We start from the raw sequence: 13,293 nt of genomic DNA, 5'->3' as shown, positions 1-13,293 counted from the left end.
AACATGCCATCCATGTCTAATTACCTGTCCCATAGACTGGCCATTCTCTGTTCTACCTCCCTGCCTTTGTCCATGCTCCCCTCTGCCTGGGATGTACCCTCACCTTCTGCTTTCTGCAGGTCTGGTCCTCCTCTGTGATGGTTTGATAAGTCACTCACTCTATGTATGAGCCTTCTCACTTCCTTCTTGTGAGCACAGACTACATGGATTTATGAAATCTTTAGTAGGTCTGTGTTTTTCTCAGCTGTCTGATTCTTTATCACATGCAGAACAAACTTGAGAAGGAAAACTGCTGATATACAGTGGGTGGCTACAGCAAAGAAAGAATAAAAGGGAAATGAAATAAACCAGTATTCAAGTGTTCAGGGTGTCCCTTTCCCTGGACACACTAGAGTGGGACAAGAGAAGATCAGAAACATAAGACGACAGGCAAATGCAGGAGTTAAGAGCATGTGTTCTGGAGCCTTGGGTTTGAATCTTGGCTTTTCACATGTCAAGAGTTGTTTGCTTTGGGTGTGAGGGTAGAGTATTACCTTAGCAGGTCCCTTCTCTACATGTGTTTCTCCACTCATCATAACTTCAAGGGGAATCAATGGTCCTTAACAATTAGGTAGGCTTCATTACAACTTCATGAGTATTTTGCAGTTCATTTTAGAGGGTTTTGAATTAAGTGGTTTTATGATGTGGAAATCTCTTAACATATTTTTAGAAGATTAAAATGAATTGACTCTGAACATTTATATTGCTGATTTATACTGAGATCTATTTTGACTTTATTGTTTAAGCATTAAAATGTTCCCTTCCCTTATGTTTATTAATGTGTCTTGATTTTATCTCTTTTAGTATGGTAGTTAAATTTGTTCTATCTGAGTTATAAGAACATCTGGGCAGTTTGAATTTGCCTGCATTTGCTACCAGGATAGAATGCCCACTCCAGGCAGGCCCGCTGGCTAGGACTGTCTTGATTTAACTTTGCTGCACAGGAAATCTGGCCCCCTTTTTGAGATAGCAGGCCAAGGACTCAGAGTCAAAGCTAAACATCAGCCCCACATGTTCATTTTATCATTTTAGCAACTCAGAGAAAAGAGCTTTAAGCACAATAGATGGCACTGATATTTTTACATCACTTAAAGAGAAAGCCCAACCAGCAGATTTATCCTCTAGGCATCTGGGGTGATAGATTGTAGATTGCTGAATTTGATGATTGAGATAATAGAGGCTGTTAATTATAAATTGAATAGATTTTGCTAAATAATCCTTTTAGAGTGGGAAAACAGATTAAAAATGTAAAGCAGGCAGGAAAGTATTACTATCAATAGGTACACAATGGTAGTGATTTAGGAAAAGATAGCTCAATAGATGAGGCAATGTTAGAATTAATTATGTGTTTGTTGTACATTTGTACTAATGGATGAAAGAATTCAACATCCCCCCTTTGCCCACCCCGCCCCCCCATTGGAATAAAGATTTCTTGCATAGTAAGGAAGAACTTTTCTGAGTTTGGTCATCTAAAAGCTTAGTGTACTGACCCAATGTAATGATTATTAGAACGATTCTGATAATGAAATTGTGGGAGATTTCATGTTTCTGCCTCATGCTTAATTAGCAGTTCAGGAGACATTTATTGAGCACTCACTGCTAGGCACCGGAAGTACAGAGATAAATTAGACGTGATCCTGCTTCTAGAGAAGCTTTCGGTAACAGGAGGAGGGGATCACACAAACAGAACATAGACATGCATACATGGAATATGTCATGCATGTTGCAGCAGACGATGGAGAGGGTGCTCCAGAGGGGTACTTGGCCCAGGCCTGATGCCCTACGAGACCTTTCTGGAGGGGAAGTGATTGAGCTGAGACAGAAACATGAGTGGGAGTCATCCGGGAATGAATGGTGAGGAGAACATTTCTGGAGTTTGCAAAAGTACAAAGGGAGGTAACAGTTTGGTACTGTTGTATCGTAAATCAGCAAGCTAGATACCAGACGCCTTAACAAACCAATTAATTAGGAGTCGTTTATTGCGCACGGGTTCAGAGCAGAATACCTCTGTCAAATTCTGAACCAACACATAGAGGAAGTTCTCTCTATTTATACCTTTTGATCTCATTGTCTGCAGATTTCACAAAGAGCTCTGTGTAGGTTATTGTTACAGACAGTTTGTAACCTTGAATACATAGTGAACCAACACTTGGCATAAGAATATGGGAATTATTATCAGTATTATTCTATTACTTTAGATGGCTAGCTTGCAAGGTCAGACAGTTAAGTTTATCTTTTTCTATTATTCAAACTAAAAAAACAAAGTCATTTTACAGAATAAGAGACTGCCTAAAAGTGATAAGAGTTTACAATGACAGAGTTTACAAAACAAGGGACTATCTAACAATAGCAGAGAATTTCAAACAGCAGTTTTTATTCAAGATGGAGGTTACTATGCTTCAGTGCACGCCAGTAAAATGTGAAACAGGGAGAGGAGGGATAGGTGAATAGAGAGATGGACAATGAGAGCATCTTATATGCCATGATGGAGAGTTGGGACCCATTTTTCAACTCCGAAGGAGTCATTGATGTGTTTTAGTCAGGGCAACGGACTCATCAGATTTTAGTGACAGAAAGGTCACCCTCCATGATACGGAGGATGTGGAGGATCACAAGAGAGCAAAGTTAGCACAGAGACAGGAAGATCAGTTAGAAGAGCATTGCATTGTTTCCCCCCACCACCTTCCTCTCTGGTAGCCAGTCTCTGTTGCCTGTATCTGTGAGTTTGTTCATTCATTTGTTGCTTTTTGTTTTATATCCCACATCAGTGAAATCTCATATGATTCTTATCTTTTGCCATCTCACTAATTTCACTAATATGTTATGCTTAAGATCCCACGTTGTCGCAAATGGCAATATTTTCCTCTTTTATGGCTGAGTAGTATTCCATTGTATATCTGTAATATGTCTTCTTTATCCAACAGTTGGTCAAAGGACACTTACGTTGTTTCCATAACTTGGCTATTGTGAATAATGATGCAATGAACATAGGGATGCATATATCTTTACAAATGTATGTTTTCAGATTTTGGGGGTAGATACCCAGAGGAGGGATTACTGGGACATATGGTACACAATGGAGTATACATATGTTGTATTATAAAGGTGCACTCCTGAAACTTATTTAATATTATGGTAATCCAATAAATTTAATTTAAAGAATAAAAACAAAGTTAATCACAACAAATTGAAGTAGTCAGACGAGCATTGTGAAGACAGGCACGGGGCAGTGTGACTAGGCATGAATAGGCAAGGGCAGAGTTGGAAATATTAGGTAGTCAATTTGAGGGCGCTGTGAAAATGGACAATTCAGGTGTGGTGAGTTCGAGGATTTCAGGGCTGATCAAGGAAAGAACAGAACCATGAGGTGGCGGCATTGCACAACATACTTTATTGACGGTACTTGGATAGGATTGGATGAGAGGGAATATCCCTCATAGCAGGAAACCTTCCAGAGACAGTGGCATGGGGCCACCACTCACAAAGATAAGAGGGGATCAGAGAGGGAGGCTATGTATCTAGGGGATGCCACTCAGCAGAAAGCTAGGGAGTCTCTGGGTCAGAGAACTCGCCAGGGCAGGCAGCAGTTAAAGGTTTCTTATAGCCACAGCGGTTGTCCCATCAATGTTTAGCAGATACTGGGTGCAATTTTACAAGGTATGAAATGCAGGTGAGCTCTACATGGGTAGAAATATGCTTATTTGAGGTATATTGAAAGCAATTGGATGTGTAAGAACTTTGTTTGGTGCCGGTAGGAACTCAGCTAATGAATGGTCCTAGCTGGATATGAAGAAGTAAACAACATAGGGACCAATACACAGAGTTCATCATTAACACATTCTTATAATAGTAAGTGTTTACTGAATGCCTACTATGTGCTCCATATGAGGCGCCACTGTGCGTGTTGCAAAGGCAGCTCACATCATGGTCTATGGAAAAGTTACCCGCTGTAAAGTGCTCCTTGGGTGCCCATTTATATAGAGAAGCTCCTTTCTCTTTGCTCTGAAGTGCTTTCAGACCTCCAGGAGCACAGACACATAATCTCATATTATACAAAGTGTAGTGGTGGGAGCCTTCTTCATTTGGCTTCTTTACTTGGTACCTGGCCGAGGCAGGTGACACATCATTCCCATCTATTTTGACCCAAGGTTAGGTGTTTGTACAGGATTCTTTGTGCAAGGCCTCATTCTTCCTTCATTCTAGTTTTCTTAACCAGCCCTTTCTTCTGATTCTATTTTCCGGTTTCTTCCCTGCCCTAGTTCTTAGGGACCCAATGACAAAATACTGCCCCCTAGTTGTTCCAACAGTCCCATCTTTAGTTTTATATACTCTTTCAAGGATGCTACTTGAAATGTTCATTTCCTAAGGACTCTTGATATCATCTGAGCGTTTCCTGAAGGAAGATACTCTAAGACATGAATGACTGATTCTCTTAATTGAGGAACAATTCCTTTGCCAAAGAGAACTATGTTGAGTCTCTAATGAAATGGTTGAATGCACAGTAGGGGTCAGAAATAACTAAAAAAAATTTCAGAACTTTTAGCAAAGATGACAATGACTTTTGAGCCCTTGAAGTTTGAAGAGCTCTCATCTCTACTCTGTTAACTAGATGAGAGAGCTGATGCCCTATGGATTGATTTTTCCCTCTAGCATAATGGGCCTCTGTGCTGAGTGCTTGAGAGTCTCTCCCGTTTAATGTGCCACAATTGCTGCTGCTCGAGTTACAGCTTACACAGTCTAATTTGGGTAGCTCAGAATTGTGAAGTAGTGAAAGTAGGACTAGAGAAAATATGCAGACACAGCAATCTTAAATATAGCTCAACAAGCCAACAAGAGAGATACTAAAGACTTAATTTGGAACTATTGCCTGATTTCCCAGTCAGGAACTAACTCAATATGAATAACATTGAAAGGAGCTTAGAAAGATTAACATAGATGTTTAACTGCATGTATGTACTGAGATTTCCCCCCTCTCCAAAATAATAGTTGACATAAATAGATCCTTCATATGTGGATGAAACTCTTACAGCGTTTGGGTCTGCCCAGTAGTATTGGCTTTGGTGCTGGGGCTGGGAATTTCAGAGGCAAAGTTTTGCTCCCATTGCCAGCTCTCCCATGCAATTTATGATTGCTGCCACCAGGTGGTGATAGAGAGTGATCACAAGACTAGACACAGGAAGTAGATTGATGGGATCTACCATAAAAGCTTTTTAAGAAGAGCTCTCTTTTGACTAAAATGAATAAAATTGTGAATGAGTAAACACTGAAAATGAAGCATTATTTAGTAGAAGTATTCATGAAGAAGATCTGGTGTTTCCCCTTTGAACTCATCCACTTAATAGTTGTGAACCTAGATAACTGCTTCTCAGTTTCCCTTTTCAAGGGATAAATACTGGTATTGGATAATATCATTTTGAAGGTCTTGTCCTGAAACAAACATGTATAATAGTAATTTTAAAATAACAAAATTAAAAGTACAAAAGAATAAAAACTTTTCATACAAAAGAGAAGATATTTTATTAGCAACCGTCTTGTTCACTTAGCGAGGCTAAGGCCCATTAATTTTTGTGTGTGGGGGTGGGGTGGGGAGGAGGAGTTGCGGGGAGAAGGAGAATGGATAGGGAGAGAAGGCTCTTAGTTTTTCTTTCTTACCTACTACCTGGCTTAGGCAAGTGAGGAATGAGAAATCTTTCATACGGTTTTATGGAACCTTTTTTTTTTTTTTTTTTGAGGCTTCACTCTTTCTCTAACTTAAGTTTTCCTTATGCTATATCCAGAAGTCTTAGCTCTAACTGGTATTTCTAAATCATTATAGTTACCTGACACTAACCTGAATTTTCTATGCTCATTGATATTGCTAACTGTGTTTTTTTTTCTTTTCTTCAAAAGAAAGAGCCCTAACCAACTCTCTTTAGGTTATTCATATAACACTTAGCACAATTTTGTCAATAAACATATTTATAGGTTTTAGACTCCATTCCATAGTGGGTTAAGGCAAAGTTTGGTTTGAGGATCCCTGGGGATCAGGATGTGTTTGGGGAGCTGTAAGGTCAAAACTATCTTCATAATAATGTAAAATGTTATTTGTCTTTTTCTCTATTGACCTCTTTGAGGTCTCTGATAATTTTTAAGAGTTTCAAGGGAGGCTGAGACCAAAATGTTCGAGACTGCTCATCTACAGTAGAAGTAGACCAGGCCTGGGCACCTTCCTACTATGAGATGGTTTTTTTTTTTTAACAATTTTGTTTTCACAGTACTGATGGCTGTAAAAAATTCACAAGTAACCCTCTCATGTTTTTCACCAGCCATCCTCCTGAGAAGTCTGGAGCCCTCTTTTTACTGACTGTGATAAAGCTGTGAAAATGGACTAAGGGTTGTGGTCCATTCATCCGTTGGCTTCCCATCCAGGTGGAAGGAGGCAGCTGTCTTTCATGGCAGGTGAAACAAGGCTGTGAAAGATGGAATTCCGGCTTACCCTGTGGCAGAAGAGGAGTTCAGTGACTGATAGTGAAATGCTGACAAAAACAGTTGTTCTCAGGCAGGAAGAGAGAACTTGTTTCTGGGTTTTTTGTGTTTTTTTTTTCCAATGAGTCTGGCAACAGCTGAGCAATGATTTTAAACCTCCTTGGATTCTGACTTTAAGCTTAAAAGTAATTTGCATATACCAGCATTAGAAATGGAATCTCAAATGGCTGCCAAGTTAGAGACCTGGAAGGAAATAGAGATCTATATTGTTCAAAAGCTAAGTCTTGGGAGGCTCTGCTACTTGGCAGCTGTGTAAACAGAACTAAACCGTTTGCTTCCCCTCTGTTAGGCAGTGGGTTCTAGACAGGCCCAAACCATCCCATGATGATTAATGCAGACATGAAAATGAAGGCAAAAGATCTCATTTGGGGGTTCCAAAAAGCTGTAAATTTTCCTTTCTTTATGGATGTGTATGGACGCAAGACACGTGAAGGCGATGCAAGGTTAACTGGGAAGGGAAGTGGGTAGGAAGGTGTGAACATGACCTATGTTTTGTTCCTTCCCTTCTCAGCATTCATATTTTCCTCTCATGGTCTCCTTCCTTCATCTCCCCATTCCTTCTTCTATTGAGAATAGGGCCCAGGAGCCGTTTCTATGATGAAACACCAAGAAGCTATTTCTCCAGGTGCCTCTCCAGCCCCTGGGCCAAGTGGTTAAGACAGGGAGGATGCCCACCTGGGACTGCTTGATCTGTTATTCCTGTGTTCAACAGAAAAATCGAGAAGAATTTTATTACTGATAAATTCCATGACTACATTTAATTTTTAAAAATACTTTTTCTTTGCATCACACCTCTTTAACCACATACCTTCCATTTATAACCCATTTAGAGTAGGAAGACGCTTCTGTTCTCTTTAAGTGCCTTAAGGTAATCTCTAGGAGTGCAGATTGGGTTTTCTTGCCCTGATTGTATTACTATTAAATCAGTAACATGCTACATAGACCTTTACTATATTTCTTACTGGAACATTTTTTAAATGCTTGCAGTGAACTTTGAGTGATGACTTTGGTTATTGAATTAGGGTGGAATTAATGATGGGGGCGAGAGTTGGCAAGGTAAAAAAAATAGTAATAGTAATAATATAGCAAGTCCAGAATATGGGATTCTACCCTGAGGGGAGCTGACCAAGCACACACAGTTGCAGCTGAGTACGGAATGGGAATGGGTGGAGCTGGGGGAGACTGAGTGGTAATTGTTCCTAAGCCAGAGTGGAGTTGTGTGGAGTTGGCAGTTGGGTGAGAGTGGGCTGATGATCAGACAAGGAGGAGACTTGCACTCAGAAGTGGGTTTCATTTGTTTACTTGACCCCTTCCTGTTACTGAACTCAGGGGGTTCACCACTATTCAAAAACAAGATGTGCTTGTCACAAGGCAGTTTTGTTTAGCTGCCCTTTTATTTACTAAACCTTTTGCATGAAAAGGAGACGGGGGATTCATATCCAAAGCTCTGCTTCCCCAAAGGGAGCTTTAGCCATTGCCCATATATCCTATTTGGTCAATTACATGTTGATTTCTTTGCAGTTGGCTATATTTATCCCTTGAGTTCCTAGAGGTCATCCTGTTTACAGAGGCATCTGCAAAATACTGTTATGCTACATTTTAACATTAAGCAAGAATAGCATTTATGACTGCCCAGACCTTGCGACCTTTGTCCTCTCTAACATTACCATTTGTAAATGAAAGAGGCCAGCTCTGTATGTATTGGAAGCAGGTAAACAATAATTAGCAGCAGGTAGCTCTGACTCGTATTTTCTTAAACTGAAAGCATCAGAATTGCCTTTACAAGGACCCATATTAGCCACAAGAAGCTCTATAACTCCCTGTGCTTGCTCCTTGATTTTGCCTTGTTTGCTATGCAGGGACATTTAGTGGATTAGAATGGCATTGCCCCCAACCTGTGGAGTTCGGTGCTGACGTTGCATTTAATGCCACTCTTTAAACCATTTTACTATGTGTAAAGGTCCATTCATTTACTCTGCTGTGTACTTTCCAAACCCTTTATGAGGCATTTTCTTGAGATTTCTTACTCTCCTAAGGGCTGATGCAAAGTGCTTATTTTGGAATAGGACCAAAAATCGTTAAGAAAGTACTCTCTAGCCATCTAACATTATGCCTCTACTACTTTTAAAAAGAGAAGTGTGTTATTTGAAACATCACCACTTAATATAATTGTTTAAAAGTTCCCTTGGTGTTTTTGTTGCTTGTTTTATAGAATATTGGCTCTATGGCTGGTAACACCAACTTAAATGACCAACATTGCTAGACATAGCAGTTGAAGAAGACCTTTGCCCTTTTCAGAAATGCACTGAGACTACACCATACTTCCCACTGGGGAATGAAGTTCTTCACAAGAAAATCGCCCAAAATATAGGATGTTCTTGTTACATGGTTTGCTCCTTAGCTGAAGTCCTGCTCTTTGATGGACTGAGAAAGGTAGAAGAAAGCTGGGGAAAGGTAGAGGAGAGGGAAACTTAGCAGTTTCCACTGGCTGCTGCCAGCATAGAGTGACACAACTATTGTTTTAACAGTGATTTTTCTGATTGTTCATTTCATTTTTGACAGCAGAAAAAGTGTCAAAAACATAAATCAAAATGGCTCTCACTTCAGAAGTGTATGTGTAACCTCTCAGATGGCTTCTGGAATTAGTTTCACATTTTTTCTTTTCAGTAGTTTTGCTCGTGGGTGTTGAAAATTATTGGTCAACAGTATTTTATTGATAAACTAGAGGCCCGGCACACAAAATTCGTGTGCGGATACAGTCCCTAGGCCTGGCCTGCGATCAGGGCCATCTTCCCCAGCTGCCCACAGCCTGCCCTGCACCCCGCCGCCTCCCACCCCTGGTTCCCCGTTTGCCATTGGGTGATCGGTGCCTGATGGCTGGGGGAAGGGACCGAGAGGTGGGCTGTTCCTGCCTGCTCGCTGGCCCCACCCCCACCGCAGGTGGCCATCAGGCAATCAGAGCCTGCTGGCTGGGGAAAGAGACCAATAGGTGGTCAGTGCGCCTCATAGCGACTGGTCCAGCAGTCATTCTGGTCATTCTGCTGTTAAGGTCAATTTGCATATTACCCTTTTATTAGATAGGATAATAAAAGTTCTATCAGTTCTATGGCTTCTCTGGAAACAAGAAAATCAGAAGATCTGACTGCTAGGGCCCATACTCTTCCATGTCAAACATCACTTGGAGCTGGATAGAGCTGTTTCCTTTGGCATTCAATTTCTTCTATGGCTGACCTCTGCTTTGCTCCCTCATGTTATCTTCATGGCCCCTGTAGGAATTTGCGATTCAGATTTAAAAAGATCTTTTGTAGATGAGTGACTCTGAGTTCTATTCTATAGCTCCAGTCCCCTGCATATTCTTATTTCATCTGTATATTGCATCTATGCATTTTTTCTGCCCAGAAGTCCCACTGACACCCAAATTGTTTTTTCATCATTTCCTTCTTTGCCTTCTCTTCCCAATTTCACTGCCATCCTCTTTGATCTCTCAAAGTTGAATTGCTACTGAACCTTTCTCTTTTGCTTCCATATCTAACAGCTACCAAGTGTACTTCTTCCTTCTTTCCTTTTTTAAAATATATTTTTACCGATTTCAGAGAGGAAGGGGGAGAGAGATAGAAACATCAGATGAGAGAGAATCATGGATTGGCTGCCTCCTGCTCGCCCCACACTGGGGATTGAGCACACAACCTGGGCATGTGCCTTGACCAGGGAATTGAACCATGACCTCCTTTGTTTATAGGTCGACATTCAACCACTGAGCCACACCGGCCAGGCTTTACTTCTGCCTTCTTGACTGTGCTCTCTCCAGTCCACATTTCCCTACATTCTGACTGTACATTCACCTACCATCCCAGTGCAGGTGCAGTCAGTTCAGAGAGATGAGGCACCAGCCTTGGAGCAGCTTGCCTTATTTCTAGTTTCTGCTCCCAACTATTTGCAGGCAGGGACAAGAAAAGGCTTAATTAAGCAAATTCTATTTTCCTTTTGTCATTTTTTCCCCACCAAAAGTTGCTGTGAGTCCAGCCGGTGTGGCTCAGTGGTTGAACATTGACCTATGAACCAAGAGGTCAGGGTTTGATTCCGGGTTAGGGCACATACCTGGGTTGTGGGCTCGATCCCAGTGTGGGATGTGCAGGAGGCAGCCAATCAATGATACTCTCACATCATTGATCTCTCTCTCTCTCTCTCTCTCTCTCTCTCTCTCCCCCTCTCCCTCTCCTCTCTCTCCCTCCCCCTCCTTCCCTTCCTCCCTCTTTCTCCCTCTCTCTCCCTCCTTCCCTTCCTCTCTCTTTCTCCCTCTCCCTCCCTACTTCCCTCCCTCCCTCTTTCTCCCTCTCTCTCCCTACTTCCCTCCCTTCCTCCCTCTCCCTTCCTCTCTGAAATCAATAAAAAATATATTTAAAAACAAAACAAAATGTTGCTCTGATTCCCCATCACTCTTTATCCCAAATAGAACTCACTTTTCTCTTTTCCCCAGGCTTCACCAGTTGCCTGTACATATCCATTCTTACAAACTCAAGTTGCTATTTCTTGACTTGGGTTCGTCTGCATCCCTGTACTCAGTCTGATGGTTCTGTTATAAGCACCTCTCACCGACATCAGAGAGGTGTTACCGGACAGCCCTGAGTCAGTGGGAGAGGGCTGTTCCCAACTTCGATCCTTGTCTTCTCATATAAATGAATTTATATGAGAAACCTTGACTTCGTTGAGAAAAGCCTGTTTATTAAAGCAATTAAAGCATGCACCTTTATTGAAAAAAAAAAAAAAAGCAAGCAAACCTTATGAAACACAGATAGGCTCTCAGCTACTCTGAAGAGCAGGTTGGGTGGAGGTCCGAGATGTTATATGCCCTCCTGTCTGTAGGTCTCAAAATTCCTCTGTTGACGATTTTGGTACAGATTCATTCTAAAGGTCTCTTTTTGTGATTTGTTGTGGCCTTCCCAGAATTCATGAGAAGCACCTGGCAACTTTATCTTGCCAAGCCTTGAGACTGCTGGCTTCTCTGCTTAGGGAGTAAAACTGCCCTTTCTTTCCTTTCCCCCATTCCCCCCCTTTCTACATTCTCTCATTAGCGAATGCTTGTTTTTTGTTTTGTTTTTTAAATATATTTTATTGATTTTTTACAGAGAGGAAGGGAGAGGGATAGAGAGCTAGAAACATCTATGACAGAGAAACATCCACCAGCTGCCTCCTGCACATCCCCCATGGGGGATGTGTCCGCACCCAAGATACATGCCCTTGACCGGAATTGAACTTGGGACCTTTCAGTTCGCAGGCCGATGCTCTATCCACTGAGCCAAACCAGTTTTGGCGCTTTGTTGTTGTTGTTTTTTTTTAACCAAATTTACCCTCCTGTCCTTGGCTGGGGAAGATAATGGCTTGTTAGTTACAAGCTGGCTGCAAATAGCCCACACTGTTTGGCCTTGTTTTAACTTTCCTGTCTCAGTTTCCCTATTCCTCCTGCCCTGGAATCCTGTAACCGTTTCCTAACATGGGTCTGCTTGGATTATTGTGACTACATGTGATAATAAGTGTGAAGTGCCTGGCGCTCGGTAATCAATAAGCCAGCATCTCTGAGAACATCTCCAACCACAGCACATGCCCACACACTTGAAGGACGCACTCCTTGAAGGAGAGGACCTGGTTTTGTGCATCTTTGTACGCTGGTGTTTATAGAGTGCCTGGCGCAGATTAAATATTCAGAAACAGTTGTTGAAAAATAAAGACAGAGTGTGATCATGAATGGCAGAGATCAGTTATTGTGATTATTATTATCATTTTACAAATCTTTGCCATCACAATATGAGCAGAAATATGTATAGTAGTAACGAACACTTCTCAACCAGATGTATTTGTCTTTGGGTGACTGTAGGTTCTTGATAACATTCTAAAGATGATGATGAGAAGTGTGAGGATTTTTTCATTATTTTGTATTCTTTGGCTCTTTATTTTCTCCTTCTATTGCTCTGTCATCTTCTTAGGGATATATAATATATTCATCACAGTTGCATACAAATGATATGCAAATGAGTGCTCATGACAGTTATGGTTAGTTTTTTTATACTTTATTTTAGGAATTTGGGTCATAGGAGGTTCTTCATTTCTCAGTGTTTTCATTTTCTTAGTTTCCCAACTAAACATTGTCATTGGTGATTACTGAGAGTCTTCTCCAAACTTACTTTATTTTAAAATATTCCTGGCACCATCACCACCAGCATCACCGTCACCATTATAATTGAAATTCGATCTCGTCCAGATAAATTTTCGCAAGAATTTGCCTTGGTGTTTGTCTCCCATGTCGTGTGTTCACAAACATGTTTTGCTTTGAAAAGGCAAAGTGCCAGAATAAGCAATATTGCATTCAGTATGTAAATGTAAGTTCTCTAGAACTAGGGTTGTGCTGGGGGATGAAATTAATTGTGACAGTTCAGGAGGAATTCTGCAGAAAAAGAAAATTAACGTGTTAGGCCTTCAGTGGCTGTCTTCCCTGATGCATATAACGTTAAGCAAAATGAAATCTCCATGTGCCCAAGGTCAGTGGAGGAATGTTTATTGAGTCCATAGGAATTTGAGCAGGGCATGTCTCTAAGGGTTTATGACAGTCTATTTTCTTTTCTCCGTGTGGGCGTGAATTGATCCATTATCATCTAAATTGAAAGTCATGATGATGGGTTTTTTTTGGTTCTCTTTATTTAGTTATCTTTTGTTTATTTAAGAAACTTGTACAGA

The sequence above is a fragment of the Eptesicus fuscus genome, chromosome 14 (assembly GCF_027574615.1).
Source record: "Eptesicus fuscus isolate TK198812 chromosome 14, DD_ASM_mEF_20220401, whole genome shotgun sequence".
Lineage (NCBI taxonomy): Eukaryota > Metazoa > Chordata > Mammalia > Chiroptera > Vespertilionidae > Eptesicus > Eptesicus fuscus.
The sequence above is the reverse complement of the archived record's forward strand: the minus strand, read 5'-3'. Positions refer to the sequence as shown.